Source organism: Desmodus rotundus, chromosome 10 (genome assembly GCF_022682495.2).
Source record: "Desmodus rotundus isolate HL8 chromosome 10, HLdesRot8A.1, whole genome shotgun sequence".
In the NCBI taxonomy this organism is placed as follows: domain Eukaryota; kingdom Metazoa; phylum Chordata; class Mammalia; order Chiroptera; family Phyllostomidae; genus Desmodus; species Desmodus rotundus.
In genome coordinates, this window is record NC_071396.1 from 79,243,114 (window position 1) to 79,256,251 (window position 13,138).

At 40.2% G+C, this 13,138-nt stretch overlaps 1 long non-coding RNA gene across 2 annotated transcripts in view; it reads left to right on the forward strand.

Annotated features, from left to right (window-relative positions):
• The first annotated feature begins 5,033 nt into the window (after positions 1-5,033).
• The window catches only part of LOC128779401 (uncharacterized), a 103,418-nt gene continuing 95,313 nt past the window's right edge, over positions 5,034-13,138 (forward strand). Inside the window, exon 1 of one of the 2 annotated variants that reach the window (XR_008425330.2) lies at positions 5,034-5,258. This is a non-coding gene — a long non-coding RNA (uncharacterized lncRNA). Of the gene's footprint in view, positions 5,259-5,307; positions 5,990-13,138 lie in introns of those variants that run through there. The other variant, XR_008425329.2, reaches the window with a different exon arrangement.

Below are 13,138 nucleotides of genomic sequence, written 5' to 3' on the forward strand. Positions count from 1 at the left end.
AAACAGATGCTATGATAGGGAGACAGTTTCCTGGGTTAAGACTCTCACAATTAAGGTAAGAATTTTACGGGCAGCATTTACTTTCCCCTAAATAATACTCCCAGCATTTTTCTTGACTTTCGCATAATTAAGGCCCAGCTCTGTTTGAACCGGCAAGCAAGCCTGCATGAGTGAAATTTGATGCCTGGGCTACGGCAGATTTGGAGAGGGTCAGGTTTGTCACAGGTGTTAGGACAAATGCATTTTGGCCATCTCGAGCATAGAAGTTCTACAAATAAGAAAGGACTCTGGAGAAGCAGTGTGCTGGGTTAAAAAGAGCCCTGGGCAGGAGACAGGAGAGAATGGGGTTGTGCCTCTATTAGCTTGTGACTTGGGGACAAGGAATTTAAGCACCCAGGGCTCAGCTTTCTCATTTATAAAACAAGGGGCCTAAACCAAATGATCTGGAAGACCCTTCCAGCTCAGAAGAACTATCTATGACTTATAGTTATAGTGTTGAGGGACCCATCTGGTCCTCCCTGGACAGTGAATTTCTCAGTGTCCAGGTGGCCCTGGTGGAGGTGCATTTCCTTGGCAGGAGATCTCAGTTCTGCAGCTGGCCACCTTAGAACCGGTAGGCTGAGTGCTCACAGACTTCACCTTCACATCCAGGGGCTGTTCGTTTGATTTTTAGAATTACCCAAGGTTAAGTAGGCAGCTGCCACTGTACGAGGAAAAAAATGAATAAAGATGATCCACCTCCTCCCTATTCATTTATTAATGGCAAAACGTCAGAAGAAGTGAGCCTTTTTGAAAGACCACTAAGACTTTTCTGAAGTCAAGAAGCAAGTTAGCAGCTAGGCTGAGACTGGGGCCTAGGTCTTCTGACACTGGACCCTGGGTTGGCTCAGGGAAAGGACAGTTGAGAGCTGGAAAGAGAAACGTCACCTGCTTTTGAACCCTGCCAAAGGCTGCCCTCCTAGCATCTCTGCATTAAGGGTGGGGGTTCCCCTAGAGAGATTCTGTTCCCTGTGGTGAGCAGCTGAAGCAGCAGGAGCTTGCAAAGGGGCCCTTCAGTGACAGTCCTCATGGGCCATGACTTTGAGTGAGGAGGAAGCCAAATACTCCCCACCATCTTGGCTTCTTACAGCCCACTAATTTCTCTTTCTTTCTCCTTAAAATAAGATATATACCATAGAAGGCACCCTATTAAAGTGTACAATTCTGTGGTTTTTAGTACGTTCACAAGGTTGGGCAGCTATCATCACAACTGAATTCTAGAACATTTTCACCACCACCAACCCACCCCCCAAACAAAACAAAACAAAACAAAACCCCTGTACCCACTAGCAATCACAACCTTCCTCCCAGCCCCTGTCAACCACTAATTTATTTTCTGGCTCTGTGGATGATTTGCCTCTTCTGGTCAATTTATATAAATGGAATCACATAACACGTGGCCTTTTGTACCTGGCTTCCTTCACTTAGCACAGTATATTTAAGGTTTATCCACCTTGTACAACATATATCAGTATTTTATTTCTTTTTATAGATGAATAAGATCCTATCGTATGAATATACCACATTTTGTTTATTTATTCATCATTTGATGGACATTTGGGTTGTTTTCACTTTTGGGCTATGGACATTCACGTACACATTTTTGCCTAACGAAATGTTTTCGTTTCTCTGGTATATTCCTAGGAGTGGGAAAGCTGAGTTATATGATAATTATGTTTATTTTTTTGAGAAACTGCCGAACTCTTTCCACATCACATGTTTCTTTTTAACCACAGGTACACACACACAAATAGAAATTGCTGTCATCTTTGGGTGGAAAGGATACTGCTGTGTTATTATGTATGAATCTTTCTTACACTATAGGATTTTCTTCTTATGTTATAGTCGTTAGTAAGTTGGAAGGAATTTCAATTTTGGAATTAGACCTGGGATAGTGCCTCACATTTTCTCAGTCCTTAGTTTCCTCATCTGCAAAATGGACCCAGGATTGCTGGGAGACTTGAATGAGGCAATGGCCATAGAGTCCTTGGCCAAGGTCTGGCACTAAGCAGCCGCTGACTCAGCACCAATGCCCCTTGTCCTTGTCCAGCAGAGGGATAGTGTCTTTGCTTTGTATGCCCAGCACCTGGCAAGGTTCCTGACACTAAACAGTTGTAAAATACTGGTTGTTAATTGAATGGATATGTGATGAGGGCTTGAGTGAATGCATCCACATGCAGAATAATGCCTGCCTGCAGTAATTGTTCAATAAATGTCAGGTGATGGAATGAATACATTTAGAAAATGAGTATTAGGACTATAGGAGAAATGCTTTTCTTAAAAAAAGACCCTGACAAAAAAACGGAGTTACCCTATGACCCAGCAGTCCCTGTTCTGGATATCAACCCCAGAGACTCAAAAACATTTATTTGCAAAGACATAGGCACCCCTGTGTTCACTGCAGCATTATTCATGGTGGCCCAGACATGGAGACAACCAGAGTGCCCTTCGATAGAGTACTGGATAAAGAAGATGTAGTACACATTTTATACAGTGGGATATTATTCAGCCATAGAAAAGATGAATGCTGCCATTTGCGACGATATAGATGGACCTTGAGAATATTATGCTGAGTAAAATTGTCATCAGTCAGAAAAAGCTAAGAACCGTATGATTTCCCTCATATGTGGGATATGAGTCAAACTCGTAGACAGGGACAACAGTGTGGTGGTTACCAGAGGGAAGGGGGTGGAGGGGACAATAAAGTGTAAAGGGGGCCAAACATAAGGTGATGGAAGATGATTTGACTTTGGGTGGTGGTCACACAGTGCAATGTACAGATCATGTGTCATAGAAATGTACACTTGAAACCTATATGGCCCTGATTAACCCATGTCACCCCAATAAATTTAATAACATAAAAGAAAAAAAAGGTTCCTGGCAAATATTTTTCCTGGCATTTGGGATACTCTGCCTAAGATCAGTCACAAGCAACATGTGCAGCTGTCTCCTCCCTTTTTAAATTAATAGGTCTGTGCTCAGGCTGCTATCTGTCTCTACGTGGGAGGAGCAGCCTCCTCATCTTGGGAGTCATGGTCACGTGGCAGTGTCCTGTCTGTCATCATTGGGATTCCACAGTGGGAGGGCCAGAGAGAGCCTGTCTGTCCTGCTTGGATGCTCCTGTTTGTCGCTTTCATGCGCTGGCATCTAGGGACATGACTCTGGACATGCCAGGGGACAGCCTGGCACACAACGCGATAAGACAATTTAGCTGAACACAAATTGAATGATTGCAGCCTCAAGTCCCAATCAAAGAGATTTACGGTGTTTTTAAAAAGACACTGATGTTGACTTGACTAGTGAGAAGATGCATGGAGACTGCACTGAGCAAGGAGTCGTGTGTGAACCATGAAAGAAATGTGGCCGCAGCATCTTAGTCATGATTGTCTAGGAAGAGAAATCAGTCCTGCACTTTAAGATTTAGATATGCTTTCCATATAGCTGGCACTTTGTAAGAATGGTGCAAGTTTTTGTTAAAAGACTTTAAAATGCATGGGAGATAGATGATAAGAATTCAAAGAAATTTCTGTTCATGAACAGGAATGAATTTTTCTGCTGTAGGTTTTTTCTGTAGAAGGTCAGGCAGCAATTATTTACATAACTCAGGCAGCAAAATCCTGTGGAAGGGAGGGTGGGAAGGAGTGGAGGGTCATGAATTCTTACAGATGGTCTGTCCTTATCAAGCAGATTTAGGTGCCTGCCTCCCCATTTCTTTCTCCTGTTCTATACATTGGCACTCACGCAAACCTGCCTAGTATGACTGTATGTATTTTGGTGACATGGGGCTGGAACTCAGGGCAGACGGTGAGATTAAGGTATCTTTCGGGGACTTTGCAACCTGTGCTGGATGGTTTCTATGTTAACCCCCCTCAGTGGATCCCACTGTAATTGTGAGGGAACTCAGGGCGGAAGCTGAACCGATTGCTCTTTGTCCAAGGAAGCCACTGCCCTTTTGCTAGCAACACTTTTGGGTCTGTGGGGTCAGTACACACAGCATCTGCCTGGCTAGAGGAAAGGGAGACTAGATTACAGTCCATGAGGTTATTTCCCCCTGGGCTCTGTTCCTTCTCCGAAATAAGATTATCTCTCTAATCAGTGTTTTCCACATTGTGCTCTGAGGAGAACCAGGTTCCCTCCAAGGGCCCCCCTGTGGCATTCTGAGGCAAAGTGGTGGTGAGGGGGAACCGGTGGGTGGATCTCTGGGCCCCAAACCCTCCTTCAAAACCATTTTGCTTTTTCTGTTCTATACATTGACATTCACTCAAAGACGTTATTTGCAAATAGATGTGCTTCTCAAATATGTTTGAAAAACCACTGGACTTGTAAGTTTCTTGAGTTCTGTTCTCACTTTAAAATTTGGAGACCTGAGTTTCCAGCTACTCCTGGCCACCTGATTTTCTTTCTTTGTTCTGGGAGAGGTGAGTTGTCGGGATGAGCCTTATCTCAGTGCTATGATGAGGGTCCATTTCTACAATTCAGAACCTGCTACAGATTCACCTGCTACAGAGCAAGGTCGAGAAAGCTGCCAGGTCTAATAACAAGTTCCACACACTCTGATGACCTCATTTAGGAACAGGCGAGCTTCTGCATCTGCATCTGGCTCTTTAGTGGCAGGAACCCAGGACTTTGTTATTCTCTCTAGGACTTCCTGAAACACCTCTGCCTGTCTCACAAAATGGGCCTCCAGAGTGGTATGAGAAGGCCCTTCCTTGATTAACTATATAGCCTGTTAGCCCGAAGGCTTTCACAGGACGAGGGATTGGTAGGCAGCTCAACGCTCTGCAATGGGCTGTTTGGTGTATATGCTAATGAAGTGACCATCTGCATCAAATAATTATAAGTGGTCTCCCCTGACTGCTCCCCATGTGCTGGCACAGACTGAGGGGAGGGCCCCCTTTACGGCCACTGCAGCCCGGGGAGGAGAGGCTGGGGCGGAGTCATGTGTATTCCTCCACTGGAAGGCACGCAACCTGCTGGGCGGACAGGTGCTGGCAGTGTGATGTCCATGGGCGATGAATCCGGCCTGTCCTAGGAGCTGACAACTATATCTCCGTCTCGCTGGATTTGCAAACTGATACAACATAAGGAATGTCACTCTCTATCACTCGATAATCACATGCATCTCTGTTGCATTGGAAGCCCTGGGAGCAAATATCTTGGTCACAACTGCCCTGTCACTTCGGCGTGATGGGCTGAAGCCGATGCCCTGGGACAGTGATGTAAGTTACCGGCTGTGCTTTGTCTCCTGGTTGTGGGTGCTGTCTCATATCCACTAAAATGTTGAAATGATTGAAAATTGTTTTTAAGCTCATTTAAAAAGTTTATGGAATTTATTGAGGTGATATTGGTTAATAAAATTACATAGGTTTCGAGTGTGCAATTCTGTAGTACATCACCTATATATTGACCCGAAGTCAAGTCTCCTTCTGTCACCATTTACTGCCCCCCTTTACTCACTTCTGCCTCCCCCCATTTCCTTTTCCTTCTGGTAATCGCCACCTGTTTTCTGTGTCTATGAGTTTGTGTGTGTTTTGCTTAATCCCTTCACTTTTTTCACCCAGCCCCCCAACTCCCCACCCCTCTGACAGCTGTCGGTCTGTTCTCTGTACCTATGAGTCTGTTTCGATTTTGTGTTTGATCATTCTGGCCAAGCTCAACCTTTCCTTTGTTAGCTAAATAAATATAGTTGACATTTAGACCTGATATTTGCATACTTTCATGCATGGCAAGTTTTACTTGTTAACACTGTACATGGTTAGTGTCACTCTGGAAGCCAGACTTCAGCACGGTGCAAGTGTACCCTGGGTCTGCTCCACCACCCGTTCTTGTCTTGGGTGTCCACTGGTGCCGACACTGGCTTCCTGCCAGTTCTTTCTCCTCCGGCGCTTTCTCTTGTCCCGAGAAAACCTCTGGCTGGCAACCTGAGGCCCAACTGAGCAGACTACCTCAGGTGAGTGTCCATGGCATGATTTCCTATAACTAGGAGCAGAGAACCCACTTTTATTTTCTGAGAGAAGCTAAAAAATCTTCTGAGAATTGTGATTTTGTCTTATATGATGGAGGAGAGACGACAGATGTATTTCTATTTTTGTTTTATGGCAGAATCCTAGGTCACCCCAGGGGAAGGTTTTCATATGTACAAGACTTCAGGGTCATCACTTTTAAGTAAAGACACATACAGGTATATTTAATATTCATTTAACAACATTAGAAAATAAGAAACAATATCTACCTACCTACCTGTCTGTCATCTCTCTCTCTCTCTCCCCACCCCCACCCCCCCTTATCTAAGGCATTCTAAAAATCCAGCACTAATTTAATTTGTCTTTCTGGATAAATACACTTTAGGATTTTCCTGGAACGATGGGAGACCTCAAGTAGGACATACGTGGACAAAAAAAATTTATTAGGCAAAAGAATTAAATTCTTAATGAGAAATCTCATTTTGGCTTTCAACTCACTCTAGAGAGAACACTGGCTTTAATTACTAGTGTTTTATTTCTTCTCCATTTCAATAGTTCTTTTACATCATTATGTTATTTGGTTCTTCCAAAAAATTGTTAGAAGACTACCTGTTATAATTTTTAGATCAGGAAACTGAGCTCTGAGATCTACAAGAAGAAGGCAGACGAAGCACACACAGTGTTCTGTTCTGAGCCCTTAGAAATGACGGAAAGCATTTCTAATCACGGAAGTCACAGACACAGGTGTTCAAAGACCAGAGTGAGAGTCTTTCCAGTGGGTCATAAACTGTAAGGAATCCTGGAAAGATGGAAAGCAGACAGGTTTAGATTGAAGAAGGAAACCCAATCTGAAATGCTCACGGAGAGTGCTTTTGCAAAGGGTTGGAGAGGAGCCAAGCCAGGGTGGGACGCTTGAAGCAGGGGCATTTGAAGGCACCCAACTGGCATACCACATACCCCTCTGGGGGTAGGCGATGGCTGGTGGAGCGAAACCCAGGTCTTTTCTCTCCACTGCCTGTGTTCCTGTCACAGCTGCTTGAATAGGCACAGGAGACTTTGGACTCCGCTAGGTCTACGCAGCACAAAGTGAGTAGCATCTTGTTCATGAGAATACTGTGCACCAGTAGAGTGTCTAATTCAGGACTAATGATAATTTTTTCCTGTTCGATCGCAGTTTTTGCTTTAAAAACTAATTGCCTATAGTATAATCTGCGTGCAATAAATTTGACTAATTTTAAATGTACAATTCCATAAGTTCGGATATGTGCGTACAGTGTGTGACCAACCATTCATGCAATTGTGTTATAGTTCCTGAAAAAGTTAAACATAGAGCTTCATACAACCCAGCAATTCCTCCCCTAGGGATATACCCAAGAGAAATACAAACATGCACTCACACAAAAACCTGGATACAAATGTCCGTAGCAGCACGTGTAATTACTTGGCCAAAGCTCCCTGTGCTCCTTTGCGGGCATTGCCCGCCTCTTACCTCTTACACACAGCAACTGCTGGTTTGCTTTTTATCACTACAGTTTCGGCTTTTCTAGAGTTTCTTAGAAATGAAATTACACTGTATTCAGTCTTCTGTGATTGGTTTCTCTCATTTATCATGAAATCTTGAGATTCATCTATATTATTTTATGTATCATTAGCTTGTTCCTATTTATTGCTGAGTGGAATTTCATTAAATGAATAAACAGCAATTTATCTATTCAACAGTTGGACATTTATATTGTTTCTAGTTTGTGGTTATTACAAATAAAACTGCTATAAACATTTGAGTACAACACTTTGTATAAATGTATATTTTCATTTCTCTTCAATAAATACTGGAGAGGGATTGTTGAGTCGTGTGGCATATGACATTTTTAACTTTGTAAAAAACTGCCTGACTGTCTTCCAATGGGTTGTTATCATTTCGCATTCCCGCCAGGAGTGAATGAGGGTTCTAGTTCCTCCACATCCTTGTCACCATCCTACTAAGCATTGTTAAAAAAAATTTTAGTCATTCTATGGGCATGTGCTAAGCATCTTTTCCTGTGATTTTTTTCTTTTAAAAATTTTATTTATTGATTTTGAGAGAGAGAGAGAGAGAGATCAATTTGTTGTTCTGCCCATTCATGCGCACCCCCACCACCCAGTGATTCTTGTATGTGCCCTGGGGATCAAACACACCACTTTTGTGCATCAGCCAATGCACCAACCAACTGAGCAACCCAACAGCCAGGGCTCTTCCTGGGATTTTTGCCATTTGTAAATCTTTTAGTGAAGTGTCTAACCTAATTTTTGGTCCTGTTTTTAAAATAGTTTGTTTTCCTTCTTATTGATTAAAGGTATAAGTCCTTTATTCGGTATATGTTTTGCAAACATTTTCTCCCTGTCTGTAAGAGAAAGAAGTCCTTGTTCATTATACGTATTTAGTCTTGCCATTAAGTATAATGTTTGCTGTGGGGTTTTTATAGCTGCTTTTTATCAGTTCGAGAAAGTTTCTATTCTTAGTTTGCTGAGAGCTTTTATCATGAATGGATGTTGAATTATGCCACACGTTCTTTCTGAATCTATGGAGATGAATTTGTGGTTTCCCCTTTTTGGGGGGTTTGTTAAAATGGTGAATTACATTGATTGGTCTTGAATGTTAAACCAATCTTGCGTTTCTGGAATGAATTTCACTTGGTTATATGGTGGAAATTTTTATGGAACTTTTTATGTATGGCTGGATTTGATTTTCTCAAACTTTGTTAAAGATTTTAATGTTTATGTTTATGAGGGAATTGGTCTGTAATTATTTTTCTTTGTAATATCTTGTCTGGTTTTGGTATTACGGTAATATTGGACTCATAAAATAAGATAAGAAGTGTTCACTCTTTTTATTTTTTGAAACAATTAGCATAGAATATGTATTATTTACTCCTTCTATGCTTGGAAGAATTCATTAGTAAATTCCTAAGGTCAAGTTTTCTGGATTGTCTTTATTGAAGTTTTAAAACCATGGATTAAATTTCTTTATTGTAACTAAGGCCATTCAGTTTATCTATTTCTTCTTAAATAAGTTTTGATTGTGTTTTTTGAATAATTTTTCATATCATCTAAGTTGTCAAATTTATTGGCATCAAATTCAAAATATTTCCTTGTTATCTTTTCTAACAGCTGTAGGATGTTATGAAATCCTATCTGTCATTCCTAATGGTGGTGACTTGTGTCTTCTCTCCTTTATTTTTCATCAATCAGGCTAGAGGTTTATCAGTTTTGTTCATCTTTTCAAAAACCAACTTTTGTTTTTGTACTTTTTCTGTTTTCAATTTTATTAATTTATATATAAATGCTTTATATATAAATTAATAAAATTTAATTTTATTAATACACACACCGACTAGTTTTATGGCCCACAATATAGTTTATCCTGGTGAGTGGTCTAGGCACTGTTGAGTGGAATGTTCTGTAAATGTCAATTAGGTCAAGTTCATCGATAAGTTTGTTTCAGTCTTCTATATGTGTACTGATTTGCTGTCTACTTGTTCTATCAAACACTGAGAGAAGAGTTTTGCACTCTCTAACTGTAATTGTGGATTTGTCTATTTTCTTTTGAATTTTATCAATTTTGCTTCATATACTTTGAAACTCTGTTTTTAGGTACATATTTGTAGGATTGTTATGCTTTCTTGACGAGTTGACCCCTTTATTTTGAAATCCCTCTCTCTTGGTTCTAGGCAATATTCTGTGCTCTAAAATCTGCTTTGTTTAATAGAGCCACTCCAACATTTTTTTGATTACTATTTTTTAATGTATATAATTTTCTACTTTTTTATTTTGAACTTACCCACGTCTTTATATTTAAAATAGGTTTCTTGTAGCCAGCATATACTTGGATGTTGCTTTTAAAAAAAAAATCTCAAAATCTCTGTATTTTAATTTAAGTGTTTGGACCATATAGACTTAATATAATTATCTGTTTATTGAGTTTAAACTTCCACCTTGATATTTTTTCTATTTGTCTCACCTATTCTTTGTTCCTTTTATTGTCTCTCCCTGTCTACTTTTAGATTAATTTTTATGGCTGTATTTCAAGTTTAATTTTTACTAATTTGACATACTTTGTCATTTTATTATTATTTTTATTAGTTTTAGCATCTTTATCTGCTAGTCCCATTATCTGTTATTTCTTGGCTTGTACCCATTAATTAATTTGTTTATTGTTATTAGAACATTTCCTTGCTTCTCTTCCTGTCTGGTAATTATGTATTGGGTACTATATACTATGAATTTTGCACTGTTGCATGATGCATTTTCTTTGGTATTTAAAAAAATATTGTTGGATAATTTTTTTCCAATGCAGTTCATTGAGTTGGAATCAATTCACCCTTTTGATTTGTTTATAAGCTTTCTTAGGGCAGGTTGGGAGCTGTTGTTAGGTCTAATTTAATCCCTTCCTGAGGTAATACCCTTTTGTAGATCCTGCCTGATGCCCCATATTGAAATGTCTTTCTACTTGGACTGGGGTTGGGGGTGGGGTACAGACCTGTGTGAGAGCCTTAGAAATTGTTCTGTGTATTAATTTCTGGTACTCTTTTTCTCAACTCTGACAAATTCTTTTTTTGCATGTGAAGATCAGTACTCAGCCAAAGACTGAAGAGGACCCTTCTACAGATAACTGCAGCTCTCTCACTCTGCAGTTTCTGTATCCCTCTGGTCCTCTGTCCCTCAGGTTTCAGCTACCTTGGCTTCTCTGAACTCTGATCTCTGTCTTCTCAACTTAGGAGGACTGCTGGTCTCTGTCCAGGTTCTTCTTCCCTGCCTCACAGCCTCAAAATTGCCTCCATCAATTGTTATCAGTCACCATTTGCTCAGGGATCACATTTCCACACTACCTATTGTTTAATGTCTGAAACCCGGTCACAGGTTTGTGCTTTGTTGTTGTTTGAGGTAGGAAGATAAATTTGCATTCTGTTATTCCATCTATAAGCAAAGTCCTCTCTTCCATGTTGTTTTCTTTTATCAAAGGCATTTTGAAATTGGAAAATAACAAGTTCAGAGGAAACTTAAAGGCAAATCTTTTATCTTTCATCTCTTTGCCTCCAAAAAGAATCTCCAGTGTTACCCATTTGTCTGCCAGATCTCCAGGACTTTTTGACCTCAGTTCTTTTGACAAGTAATTGGAACTATAAAAGATGGGCTAGGTATGTTTATTGCACACTGAGTTCCTTATGGATGTGTGTATTTGTCTGCATAAACATCCCACAGCTTAGCCTGATGCTTCTGAGGACCTCACAGAGGCTGGTCATATTCTTTGGTTTGACTTGTTTGTGTTTGTTTCTTAGAAGAATGAAGTAGTATGTTCTCCCTGTGTCTCCATGAGGATCCTCTCTGAGGATCTGTCTGATGAAACCCTTGAGTGACAAATACTACTTGTTGGTATAAAAAAAATTCAGGAAATTAAGTTCTGAAAAATGTGTACCAAAGAACCACTGAGGGCAAAGGGAATTGAACATATCCCTTTGAGCAGGATAAATGAAAGCAGCAAGCTACAAACATTTTGCTCAAGTCTGATACTAATATTAAAAATCCATAAATTTAATTGTGTATGTTTCATATTTTGAAATAGTGTATCCTTCATATTCAGTGTCTGGATATACCACAACACCCTCTTGTCTACTGCCATACAATGAGTTTCATGAATTGGCCTCTGCAGAACCCAGTACACTTGTTCCATGTCTGTCAGCCACATGTGAGATTAGGTATACTATTTACTCCTCTTCTCTTTTCATTCTTTTCTTTTTCTTTTTTTTTTTGACTTATTTTTTAATCCTCATCTGAGGAAACATTCCTTCTAAGCAATTTTTAAATTGATTATGCTATTACAGTTGTCCCAATTTTTCTCCCTTTGCCCCCCTCCACCCAGTACCACCCACTCCCTCCAGTGATCCCCTCTCCTTTGTTCATGTCCATGGGTCATACATATAAGTTCTTTGGCTTCTCCATTTCCCATACTATTCTTAACCTCCCCCTGTCTATTTTGTACCTACTATTTATGCTTCTTATTCCCTGTACTTTTTCTCCCATTCTCCCTTCTCCCCATCCCCACTGATAACCCTCCATGTGATCTCCATTTCTCTGATTCTGTTCCTGTTCTAGTTTGCTTAGTTAGTTTTTGTTTTTGTTTTTTAGGTTCAGTTGTTGATAGTTGTGAGTTTGTTGTCATTTTACTGTTCATAGTTTTGATTTTCTTCTTTTTATTAAATAAGTCCTTTTAACATTCATATAATAAAGGCTGGGTGATGATGAACTTCTTTAACTTGACCTTATCTGGGAAGCACTTTATCTGCTCTTCCATTCTAAATTATAGCTTTGCTGGGTAGAGTAATCTTGGATGTAGGTCCTTGCTTTTCATGACTTTGAATACTTCTTTCCAGCCCCTTCTTGCCTATAAGGTTTGTTTTGAGAAGTCAACTGATAATCTGATGGGAACTCCTTTGTAGGTAACTCTCTCCTTTTCTCTTGCTACTTTTAAGATTTTCTCTTTAAGAACCAACCATATAGGAAAACATGTTTGCCAGTGTTACCTCAGACAAGGGTTTGATCTCCAAATATTTAAAGAACTCACACAAGTCCACTCCAGGAAGACAAACGACCCAATTAAAAAATGGGCAAAGGAGTTGGATAGACACTTCTCCAAGGAGGACATACGGAAAGCCCAGAAACATAAGAAAAGATGCTCAGCATCACTAGCCATCAGAGGGATGCAAATTAAAACCACAATGAGATACCACTTCACACCAGTGAGAATGGCCATCATAAACAAATCAACAAACAACAGTGTTGGAGAGGATGTGGAGAAAAGGGAACCCTAGCTCACTGTTGGTGGGAATGTAGACTGGTGCAGCCACTGTGGAAAACAGTATGGAATTTCCTCACAAAACTAAAAATGGAACTGCCTTTTGACCTGTCAATTCCACTGCTGGGATTAAGAACCCTGAAACAGCAATCCATAAGAACCTATATACCCCAATGTTCATAGAAGCTCAATTTACAATAGCCAAGTGTTAGAAGCAACCTAAGTACCCATCACTAAATGAATGGATCAAAAAACTGGTACATTTACATGATGGAATACTATGCAGCAGAAAGAAAGAAGGAGCTCT